The 12061-nt window shown below is 54.3% G+C and overlaps 1 long non-coding RNA gene across 2 annotated transcripts; it reads right to left on the bottom strand.

Moving 5' to 3' along the window:
• Nucleotides 1–5557: 5557 nt before the first annotated feature.
• LOC112642339 (uncharacterized) lies at nucleotides 5558–9657 on the bottom strand. 2 transcript variants are annotated; one of them, XR_003125178.3, is made up of 4 exons: nucleotides 8192–9657; nucleotides 7584–8084; nucleotides 6589–6825; nucleotides 5558–6291 (listed from the first exon to the last, which is right to left on the bottom strand). It is a non-coding gene; the product is annotated as an uncharacterized LOC112642339 (long non-coding RNA). The 2 variants fall into 2 exon arrangements; XR_003125177.3 differs by lacking the exon at nucleotides 7584–8084 and having other exon boundaries at nucleotides 8192–9639.
• Nucleotides 9658–12061: the final 2404 nt, after the last annotated feature.

Below are 12061 nucleotides of genomic sequence, written 5' to 3'. Positions count from 1 at the left end.
ATCAGCTCTGACACCTGACAGTGTGGCACCAAAGAACGAGGCCAGTATTTAGAGCTCACTGACTTAGGACAAATCTTTTTTTTTTTTTTTTAAAGATTTTATTTATTTATTCATAGACACACAGAGAGAGAGGCAGAGGGAGAAGCAGGCTCTATGCAGGGATCCCGAAGAGGGGCTCGATCCCGGGTCTCCAGGATCACACCCCAGGCTGCAGGTGGTGCTAAACCGCTGCACCACCGGGGCTGCCCCCCCCCCTTTTTTTTTAAGATTTTATTTAGGACAAATCTTCCCTCCGGCGCTGTACTGGCTACGAGACCTCGCTGAAGATGCTTCTCCATCCTGAGCCCCAGTTTCCTCATCTGTAAAATGGGATGCTGGCATCACCTGGCTTGTAGCCTGGTAAGGACCGATGCACTGTAACCCGGGAAGCAAGGAGCAGAAGCGTCAACACGGAGGGGTTTGCACGTGGCACATGTGTGAGTTTCGGGTGTCAGAGCCCGGAGGCTCGTGCTCAGCTGGGGAGGTAGCTAGACTGAGGCAGCATCCAGGAGCTGGGGCAAGAAAATGGAAGAGAGGGGGCGCCCGGGTGGTTCAGAGGTTGAGCATCTGCCTTTGGCTCAGGGCGTGACCCCGGGGTCCTGGGATTGAGTCCCGCCTCGGGCTCCCTGCAGGGATCCTGCTTCTCGCTCTGCCTGTGTCTCTGCCTCTGTGTCTCTCATGAATGAATAAATAAAATCTGAAAGAAAGAAAGAAGAAAGAAAGAAAGAAAGAAAGAAAGAAAGAAAGAAAGAAAGAAAGAAAGAAAGAAAGGAAAGAGAGAGAGAAAGAAAGAAAGAAAGAAAGAAAGAAAGAAAGAAAGAAAGAAAGGGAGAAAGAAAAAGAAAAAATAAAAAAAGATAAATAAAAGAGAATGGAAGAGAGTAAAGGACAGGAGGCTCTGAGCAGCGGTCCCTAGCCAGAGCACAGGAGCTCAGGGCAGAAGTGGCAGGTGGTGGCAGCCCTGCCAAGGTCCTCTCTGGTCTGGGGGTCTGTGAGGGACGAGCAAAGGGAAGAGAGGGCAGCAGGACGGAGGTGGCCTGCAGGTCCTGCGGTGCAGGGGCAAAGGCACAGACGCCCAGGAAGGCTGGGGCCCGGGCAGCCGAGGCAGCCGCCACCAAGTCCCCGGACCTACCGACACCCCCGTGGTCTCCCCCAGTACAGCAGGCCCCTCTGCCCTTCGGGAGCCCCACACCCTCCGCGACTGTCCTCCCCAGCCTCTCCCTCTCTACTCCTCCTTTCACATCGGTTTTCAGGCCTGCCCAAATCTTTCCCTGCTTAAACCCAAGTGAACAAACTCCAGGTTGTTTAGGTGACCCCCCCCCAGCATTTCTCCTTCCCTTCACGGCCGACTCTCCATCTCCTTCCTTCCTTCCTTCCTTCCTTCCTTCCTTCCTTCCTTCCTTCCTTCCTTCCTTCCTCCCTCCCTCCCTCCCTCCCTCCCTCCCTCCCTCTTTCTTTCTTTCTTTCTTTCTTTCTTTCTTTCTTTCTTTCTTTCTTTCTTTCTTTCTTTCTTTCTTCTTTCTTTCATTTTTTTAAAGATTTTATTTATTTATTCATGAGAGACACAGAGAAGAGAGAGACGCAGAGACACAGGCAGAGGGAGAAGCAGGCTCCATCGGGACTTGATCCTGGGACCCCAGGATCAGGCCCTGGGCTGAAGGCAGTGCTAAACCACTGAGCCACCCGGGCTGCCCTCCATCTCCTTTTCAGCTCTCTCCGGCCTGGGCCCTACCCTCGGCCTGGCCCCTACCCTAGGCCTGGCCCTACCTTCGGCCTAGCCCCTACCCTCTGCCTGGCCCTACCCTCTGCCTGGCCCTACCCTTGGCCTGGGCCCTACCCTTGGCCTGGCCCCTACCCTCGGCCTGGGCCCTACTCTTGGAGGCCCACGGAGCATGTTCACGCCCACCCCCGGCAACAGGGGAAGACGTGCTGTGCATCGTGGTACAGGCCCTCTTTGTCTCTGGGCCTCTGGTCTGCAAGTGGGAAACTGGAGAGAGAGAGAGCGAGCGAGCTGGCTTTCCTGTGCAGCAGAAGCGGGATTCAAGGCCCCACGCTGCTTCCCCTATAATTAGAAACAGTATAATGATAAGGAACATGTGCCCTGCATTTCATGTCACAAAGGGACCGCACATGTTCCCTGCTCAGAGCGCTTCAGTGGTTTCCTGATCCCACTTAGAATAATTCCAGACTGCTTGGGCCCGGGTCCCCCGGGTCTAGCTCCTGCCAGCCTCATCAGCATCCCGCCCACTCACCCTCGCTCCTTCCCATGCCTGCTGGCTCTCCTCAAACACACGAACTTATTCCTGCCTCAGCACTCTTGCACTTGCTGCTTCCTTTGCCTGAAACGTTCCTCCCTCTACATTGCCCAATTTGGAAACGACCAGCCACATGTGGCTGCTCCAAATTGAGACGTGCTGTGACTGTAAAATGCACATGGGATTTTTGAGGACCTAGTTCACAAAAAAAGATGTTTAGGGGCGCCTGGGTGGCTCAGATGCTTAAGCATCTGCCTTCGGCTCAGGGATCACAACCTGATCTGAAGGCAGACACTCAACCACTGAGCCACCCAGGCACCCAGAAATCAGGAAGTTATGCTTGGCACCTCTTCCCCCCTGCCACCTCACATTTAATTCATCCTTAAGTCCTGTTGCAGCCCCTCCCTTTTTAAGTAAACCCTACCCCCAATGTGGGGCTCAAGCTCATGACCCCAAGATCAAGAATCCGATGCTCTGACCCAGCCACACACTTTTATTTATTTATTTATTTTCTAAAGATTTTATTTTAAGGTAATCTCTACACCCAACGTGGGGTTCGAACTCACAACCTCAAGATCAAGACTCACACGCTCCAGTGACTGAGCCAGCCAGGTGCCCCTATTGATGCCCTTTTAAAGGTCTTTGTTTGGGTGGCTCAGTTGATTAAATGTCTGTCTTCGGCTCAGGTCATGATTCTGGGGTGCTGGGATAGAGTCCCACGTTGGGCTTTCTGCTCAGCAGGGAGTCTGCTTCTCCCTCTACCCCTCCTCCCTGCTCACGCTCTCTCTCTAGTAAATAAATAAAATCTTTATATACATATAAAGAAAACGGTCTTTGATTCTATCCAATTCTCTCCATCTTCACTATTGTCACTCTTGTCTAGTCTTGTCAGGACAAGTTTAAATGTCTTTTCATTGGCACCCGTCAGTAGCTTTCTCACACTCAATTTACAAGTTTTCTTCTAGTCTATTCTCCTCCTAGCACCCAGAATTTTTTTTTTAACACCTATTGGACTAAGTCCCTGCCCTGTTGGAAATGTTAGAATGGCTATCATCAAAAAAAAAAAAAAAAAAAAAGAGAGAGAGAGAGAGATAACAAGTGTTGGTGTGGATGTGGGGAAAAGGAAACCCTTGTGCACTGTTGGTGATGATGTAAATGGGTGCAGCCACTGTGGATAAAAGTATAGAGGTTTCTTAAAATATTAAAAATAGAATTACCGTATGATGCAGCAATCCCACTTCTGGATATATATCCAACAGAAATGAAAACAGAATCTCAGGGTACCTGGGTGGCTCAGCCAGTTAAGTGTCTGCCTTTGGCTCAGGTCATGATCTCAGGGTCCTGGGATTGAGCCCCACATCAGGCTCCCTGCTTAGCAGGGAGCCTGCTTCACCCTCTCCCCCTACTTGTGCTCTCTGTCAGATAAAGAAAATCTAAAAAAAAAAAAAAAAAAAAAAAAGAAAGAGAACAGAATCTCAAAGAGGTATCTGCACCCCTATGTTCACTGCACATTATTCACAGTAGCCAAGATATGGAAATAACCTAAGTGTCCACCAACAGATGAATGGATAAAGAAGATGTGGTATATATGTGCAACAGAATATTATTCAGCCATGTGAAAGAAGGAAGTCCTGCCATTTGAACAACATGGATGGATCTTGAGGGCATTTTGTTAAGTGAAACAAGACAGAGAAAGACCAAGACTGCGTGGTATCATTTATATATGGAATTAAAAAAAAAAAAAAGTCAAAGTTACAGAAACAGAGAGTAGAAAAGTGGTTGCCAGGGGCTGGAGGGTAGGAGATACAAGGGGGAAAAAAAGTGTCCAAACTTTCAGCTCTAAGATGAATAAAGCCTGAAAAGCTAATGTAATATATGGTGACTATATTTTTTTAAAATATTTTTTATTTATTCATGAGAGAGAGAGGCAGAGACACAGGCAGAGGGAGAAGCAGGCTCCATGCAGGGAGCCCGACGTGGGACTCGATCCTGGGTCTCCAGGATCACGCCCTGAGCCAAAGGCAGGCACCAAACAGCTGAGCCACTCAGGGATCCCATATATGGTGACTATAGTTGATAAATTATATTATATACTGAAATTTACTAAGAGTAGAACTTAAATGTTCTCACCCGCCCCCCAAAATTGTGTGTTTGTGTGTGTGATGATGGATGTATTAATTCACTAGATGGTGGGAATTTTTCCACGTGGATGTGATAACCAAATCATTGTGATGTACACTTTAAATATCTTACAATTTTATTGTCAATTATACCTTAATAAAGCTAAAAAAAAAAAAAAAAACCACACCCAAACAACTCAACCCTCCAATGACTTCACATGGAACTTGAGAGAATCTAAAATCCAATATTCTCTGTAATTTCTCCTAACTACTTCTCAAGTCTTATTTTGGAACAACTGACCCCCTAGTGCTCTTCATACCAATTATTCTGAACTTCTTTCAATTTCTTGAGCATTAGATACTCTCCCTCCACTTCAGGTCTTTGTACATACTGATCTCTCTGCTGGTAAGTCTCTTCCTCTGCTGTTCTCACTTCAATGATCCACTCAGTCAAGCTCATTCATTCAGCAAGTGTCTATGCAAGCTACCATGTGCCAGGCACTGTAGGGATACAGCAGTGAACAGCACAGACAGCGTCCTCACTCTCCTGGAGCATGCTGGTGGGGGGACAGAAGAGAAACAGGTAGGATGCCTGGGTGGCTCAGTGGTTGAACATCTGCCTTTGGCTCAGGGCGTGATCCTGGGATTCTGGGATCAGGTCCCACATCAACCTCCCTGCAGGGAGCCTCTCCCTCTGCCTATGTCTCTGCCTCTCTGTGTGTCTCTCATGAATAAATAAATAAAATCTTAAAAAACAAAAGAAAGAAAGAAGTAAACAAATAGGCAAGATAATGACAAAGTGATAACTGTTACAAAGTAAATAAAAATATTTAAAGGAGGTGGTTACTTTAGATGGGTAGTCAAAAAAGGCTTTTTTTAGAGGGTGAATTTTTTTCTAAATATTTTATTTATTGGGATCCCTGGGTGGCGCAGCGGTTTGGCGCCTGCCTTTGGCCCAGGGCGCGATCCTGGAGACCCAGGATCGAATCCCATGTCGGGCTCCCGGTGCATGGAGCCTGCTTCTCCCTCTGCCTGTGTCTCTGCCTCTCTCTCTCTCTCTCTCTGTATGACTATCGTAGATTAAAAAAAAAAATCAAAAAAAATATTTTATTTATTCATGAGAGACACACAGAGAAAGGCAGAGACACAGGCAGAGGGAGAAGCAGGCTCCCTGAGAAGAACCCGATGTGGGACTCAATCCCAGGGCCCTGGGATCATGACCTGAGCTGAAGGCAGACTCTCAACTACTGAGGCACCCAGGCGTCCCTTTGAGGGTATTTTTAGCTGAGTCCTGGACAATGAAAAGGACACCAAGTATTCAACATTTTAGTTGTTTTTTTTTTTTTTTTTTTTTTTAATTTTCAGTAGGCCTACTCCATGCCCCACATGGGTCTTGAACTCATGACCCCAAGATCAAGAGTCCCTTGTTCTACCCACTGAGCCAGCCAGGTGTCCCAATCATGTAACATTTTAGAGAAGGGAATTCCAGGCAGCTTGGCAAAGCCCTAAGATGAGAATGAGATTAGCTTGTTAGAGCAACAGGAAGAAGGTCCGATATGTTGGAATCCAGTGAGCCAGGGGTCTTGAGATGAGGTCTAAGCCAGGGCCAGATCATTATGGACCTTTATAAGGAGTTTATATTTTATTCTAAGTGCAGGTTGCAACTGCACTGTGGGGGGTGACATGACATGATTTATGGTTAAAAAGGCTCACTCTAGGCTGCTTCAAGGATTGAAGTGGGTGGGAGCAAGAGCGGAAACTGGAAGATCATTCAGAAGGCGAGTGCAGTTGTCCAGTGAATGACGGATGAAGGTGGTCACGGATGGAGGAAGTGGATGCGTTCAGCATACATTCTGGAGGTGGCTTGTCAGCTCTTCCTGATGTGGAAGACAATGAGAGAAAAATCAAGGGAAACTCCTAGATCTTTGACTTGAGTATGTGGGTAGGTAGTGGGGCCATTTTTCTGCGATGGCAGAGATGGGGAGGAGCAGTGTTGCGGCTGGTAGGGGCGGATATCAAGAGCTCCATATGGGACACTGTGAGCTTGAGATGTCTATCAGATATCCAGGGTGGGGGGATGTCAAGGAGGCAGTTGGATATGAATCTGGGGCTGGGAGGAGATACAGATGGGATACAAATGTGGATGTCATCAGTGTCTGGTTGTGAGGAATCACCTCGTGAATGGTGGGAGGGAATGTTCTAGGCAGAGCTTAGAAATCTTCATAGTCCCTCTTAGTTTGGGGATCCTGTGCTCTTTCCTCTGGATAGCTTTACTTCACACCTTCCATTGGACACCTGTCTGATTCCAAAGGGTCCAGAGGAATCGGTGGGATAGAGGATAATAGTGGAAGAAAAGGCCAGTAGGGAAGATGTAGATAGGCGACCCGAAGAGTTTCCATTTAAGCAAAGACCTAGAAAGACAAGGATGGAAGTTCTGGTAAAATTATCCGGCCTCAAGTTTCCAGGAAGTGTCCTGTGGTGTGCTTCGTCCCAGGGTGCCCCGTACTTGCCCCATCTCCACACCATTAGCTGAAGCATAATTGCCCTTTTGCTTGTCTGTCCCCCCACCCAGACTGTGAGCAGCATGAGAACAGGGGCTATGCCTGTGTGATTTGGTTCTGAACCAGCAGCACAGCACAAAGCTGGGTGCTTGGCACTGATTCCACGCTTAATTAGTATTTGCTGAATGGATAGATTTGAGAGTGAGTGTCATTCTCCTGATGTGGCTGCAAAGCTAGGGGCCTGAGCCACAGTCTGAGGCCAAGTTCAGGACTCCAAATAGTCCTAGGGAATAAGTTGTTTTGGTGCCCCTGCAAGGAGAGAACTCTGCCCAGGTGTCTGGGTGTGGGGTTCCCTACTTCCAAGGCCACCGATTTCTGTGGGGGGATTAGCAGAGGCCTTCAGTTGGCGAAATGGGGGACAGTTGAGAGAGCACTTCCCAGCCCCAGAGGACATTGTAGAAGGGAAATATTCCTAAGTGCCCCTTCTACCATCCTGCAAATCCTCAAGGACAAAGACCTGATCAGATTCCCTTCCGTGTTCCCAACACGTCGCAGAACTGTCCCCAGCACATAGTATTCCTCAATAAAAGATTGCTGAAATGAATCGAAGCCCAGTAGCCCAAGGTTACTGGCCAGCTGCCAGCTGCAGAAAGCTTGGCAAATCTTACCAGCAGCTCAATCCCAGGGTAGCACTGCTGGAGCTAGAGCCCCGGGGAGACACAGCTGACTGTCCTAGGTCCTAAGTCCAGAAGCCTCTGGAAGCTCCACCTTCTCACAGCCCACAGCATGAATAATTCAGGGCAGGATTGGTGGTCAGATTTGGGAAGGACAATGAGGTTGAGAAGAGGCAAAGCTTCCGATGCTCTCCAGTCAGAGAGGCCGGGACTGCAGGCTTCCCGGGTGGTTAGACGGCCCTGCCTCACGAGCTCTCCGCAGCTGGGCCTGTCTGTGTAGCGCCAAGCTGCAGGACACAGGTCCCAGCAGACACTCAGAGTCATACCCAGCCACCGGCACTCTGGCTACATCTTCCGCTTGGCACCCATGGTTCCCCTCTCACCCCAGAGGGGTTTTTGCACTTCTGCTTCTGCCTCAGGGTTTCTCGGCCCATCCCCACAGGAACTCTGGAACTGGGCTGCAGAATTCTCCAGGGCTGAGGCCTCTGCAGGGTCCTGGGGAGAGATGTCCCACACGGGAGCCTGCACCGCTGGCCCAGCTATGCTATAGGTTGGTTACCTTTGGGGACCTCCTGACCTTTCTCTGGAAGCCTCAAAGGTACCTGTGGTCCAACGGTTAAGAACCCTTGGCTGAATCAGAGGACTTTGGTTCTTTGCCTTGGCTTCAGACAGTAGAGAGCAGTGGTTACAGCGTGAGATTTTGGAGACAGGCCTGGGCTCTAACCCAACCCCAACACAGCTTGCTTTGTGGGCATCATCAAGTCGTTTAACCTCTCAAAGTCTCTGTTTCCTTATCCTGAAATGAGAATAAAAATACCTACGTGCAGCATACTGGGGAGGATTTAACAAGATCATACACACAAAATGCTTGGGGCATTGCCTAGCACTTAGTGGAAACTTGGTACTGGTGGTTCCTTTCCTTTATTTAACATAAGAATGCATGCAAACAGAGATCTAGAAGGTTTCGGTGGGTAGAAATCCCCCCTTCCCATCCCCACTATCCCTTCTCGGGATCAGAGCCTCACTACCCTTTGCTGGGACTATTGCAAGAGTCTTCGGCATAACCATCCACGCCCATCTTGTGCCTGTCCTTGGGTCACTGTCATTCTGCTTTCCTTCCTTCCTTGGCTGCTCATAACCATTTGATTTAGACCAAAATTTCTTGGCTTGAAGTTGAAGGGTCTGTACATTGATCCCACCCACATTTTCCTAACCTTTAAAGTGAAAAAGAACCCAGGATGTGGAGTCTGAGGACACGGATTCCAGTCCTGAATTGGCTACTTTCTTCCTAGATGACTGAGTGAATTATCTAGTCTCAGCTTTTCTACATCCAGAAATTAAAGATCATCATACTGCCTCGAGGGGGACAGTGTGGTTTCTATCCTCTATCTTTACTGTTACGTCAGTGGAGTCCATGGGCAGGGACCAGGTGCATCTTGCTTATCACTGTATTCTTAGCACGGAGCCCAGGGCCTGGCACATGCTAGATGGTCACACATGTTTGTTGAAAGAATGAACAGGATCGTGAGGACTGGCTACGGCATGACCCGGGGAAAGCACCTTGCTGGTCCTTGCTAGTCTTTGCATGGTCCCCCCAGGGGCACACCCAAATCGTAGTGTCGCTATTGGGATTACTAGTGGAGTGACTTGGGGCAGGTGCCCTCCCGTCTCCGAAGACAGCCACTTATCTGTACTCTGACGGCACTGAAGGCATTTCTTATTTTCTGTATTACTAGGCGGAGCATGCAGAAGCAGCTCAATAAATGTTTTCTCAGTAGATGAATGAAGCCTCTTCCGGGGCTCTGAACGGGGCTGGTGCCCCCGGGGCCTGGATCCCCTCTGCCCTTTACCCCGTGGGGAAGATGGGCCTCCTCCCGGGCCCTCCTACATGCAGATCCAGGAGGCCAGCGGGGGTGCGCACGGCTTGGGCGCTCTCCGGCAGCGGGAGCGGAGGCCCCAGGAGCAGGGAGAGAATGTGGGTTTGGGGGAAGCGGGCAAAGGCGGGGCAGGCAGGGGAAGGGGCCCATCGAGCACCGGGTCCGGGCTGAGAGGCAGCCGGGCAGCCTGGGAAGGCGACCCGGGGACCGGCGGTGAGGAGCTTCACGCGGGGCAGCGGGCGGCGGGCGGCGGGCGGCGGGCGTGCCGGGGTCAGCGAGCGGCCGCGGGGCCCGGGGCGCAGGGGCGCGGGAGCAGCGGGGGGAGGAGTTGGCCCGGGGACCCCGCGGCCGCACCCCAGGCGTTGGGGGGGAGGGAGCGGGGGGGGGGGGGGAGGCCCGGGCAGGACGCGGGGCGCAGGGGCGCGGGAGCAGCGGGGGGAGGAGTTGGCCCGGGGACCCCGCGGCCGCACCCCAGGCGTTGGGGGGGAGGGAGCGGGGGGGGGGGGAGGCCCCGGGCAGGGCGCGGGGCGCGGGGCGCAGGGCGCGGGGCCGCGGCGGGGCAGGAGCGCGCGGGGAGCGAAGGCGGCGGCCGCGGGTGGGGTGCGGGGCGGGGGGAGCGCGCAGCGGGGGGCGGGGGGCGGCGTCGGCGCCGGGGGTGGGGGAGCGGGTTGGGCGGCTGCGCCGGCTCCGCTTCAGCCGCTGCCGCTAGGGCGCGGGGGGCGGGGGGCTCGGCGCCGCGAGCTCGGCCATTGTGGGAGCCGCTCCCCTCGGCTCGCCGCGCTCCAGCCCCGGGCGCGCCCCGCCGCCTTCGCCTTCGCCTTCGCGCTGCCGCCGGCCGCGTCCCGGCTCCGGCTCCCAGGGTAAGGCGCGGCCGCGGGCGGGCTGACAGCGCGGGCATCGCGGCCGCCGGGCCTCGCACCTGCAGCCCCCGGGCCCGGGCGGGGTCGCCGAGCGCGCGGGGGGCGCCGCCCGGGCCCGGGGGAGGCGTGCTCTCCGGGAGGAGGGGGGCCGAGCCCTCGGGGCCGGGCCCGGCAGCTGCGGGCGGGGCCGGGGGCCCGCGGAGGGCGCTGCCCGCCCGGGTCTCCCCCGCCGGCCCCCGCGGTCGCGCATCCGCATGGCGCGGCCCCGCTCTTTGTCAGCCGCGCGCGGCGGGCACGCGGACCCACCCGGGGCTCGGGCTCGGGCTCGGGCTCGGGCTGGGGCTCGGGCTCGGGCTCGGGGCGCGCCCCTCCCCCGCGGCGGGCGGCGGGCGGGGGGCGCGTGGGCCTCGGGGGCGGGGCGGCCGCGGGCGCCGGCGGTGACTCGGGTGCCCGAGGGCCGGGGCGGGCGCCCGGAGGTCACGCAGGTGCGGGCGGGGCGCGCGGGGCGGGGGAGGGACGGTCGCGGGGAGCGGGGCCGGGACGCGCCGGCCTTTGTAGTAAATGGGCGTCTCGGGCAGGGACGCGGTTCGGGCGTGAAGCAGGTGGCCCGGGAGGAGGGGCGTTTTCCGGGCGGGGCCGACGCCGGGGGAGGAAGCGCGGCCCGAACCTCCCCCCACCTGGCGGTAAGAGGTGGGGGTGGGGGGGCGCGGGGGGCGCGCTGGGATGAAAGGCGAGGCTGCGCCCGCACCGGGGACCTTTCCTCTGCCTTCTGTGGCCGGTCCCGGCTGTCGTTCCCTGGGAACAGGGCCCCGCAGGCTCCTGGCACAGGAGGTGCCCTGGCGGCCCGTTCTGTCTGCTCCAGGCTGCTCGGAGGCTTCCCGCAACCGTTTGATGTTTCTTTTGTTATCTCTTCACATTCTGTGCTTCTGGTGGGAATCTGCCCATGGCCCGGGAGCCTGTCCCTGGCTCTTGCTGCCTCCAGGCCGAGGTTCCCAGGTTCGGGGAGGAGCAGTGCCCAGAGAGCCATGGGGTCCAGGCATTTGGGCCACCCCAGGGGCTCCGCGCAGCCCTGTGTGCAGGCATTCCCCCTACGGGAGAGTCGGCAGTCTGCTGCCCACCTGGCCCCCAGAGCCAGAGTGAGAGCTGATTAGCTGAGCAGGATTTGGGGCCTGCAGGGAGGCTGGCAGCTGAAGGCATGCACCATCCAGGCCCTGGTGAGGCCGGCGGGGTGGTGGGCCACATGTAGCAGATGGTTCTGGGAAGTGAGCTGGGCCTGGCGAGGGCTGGCTGCCCAGTCTGGCTGGTGGTGGAGTCCAGCAGGCCCCAGAGTGGTTGTGTTTTCATTCAGATCTCTCCACTAGCCGAACTGACTTTCCGTACCACCCTCCCCACCCCGTGCTGTGCCACTTATTTCCACAACAGCCCCTGGAATAAGCAAATGAACCTTTTATCTCGTGCCTATTGTATGCCCTGTGTGGGGCCAGCCAGTTTTGTACCTGCATTTCACTATGTTCTTGAGACATCGTCGCAGGTGAGATATTAGGTCCATGTTGCAGATGAGGAAACAGAGCCCCAGAGAGGCGAAATGACTTGCCCCAGAGCACACCAGTTGTAAAGTGGCCAGACCAGAGTTTATACGCGGGCTGGTCTACTTGGAGCACTTTTCCTAATAGACTGGCTGGAGATGGAATGGGAGAAATGTAAAATTTCTGTCTATTCTAGCTCATGCTTTGTT

Source organism: Canis lupus, chromosome 15 (assembly GCF_003254725.2).
Source record: "Canis lupus dingo isolate Sandy chromosome 15, ASM325472v2, whole genome shotgun sequence".
Classification (NCBI taxonomy): Eukaryota; Metazoa; Chordata; class Mammalia; order Carnivora; family Canidae; genus Canis; species Canis lupus.
This window is presented reverse-complemented; position numbering and strand designations above follow the sequence as displayed.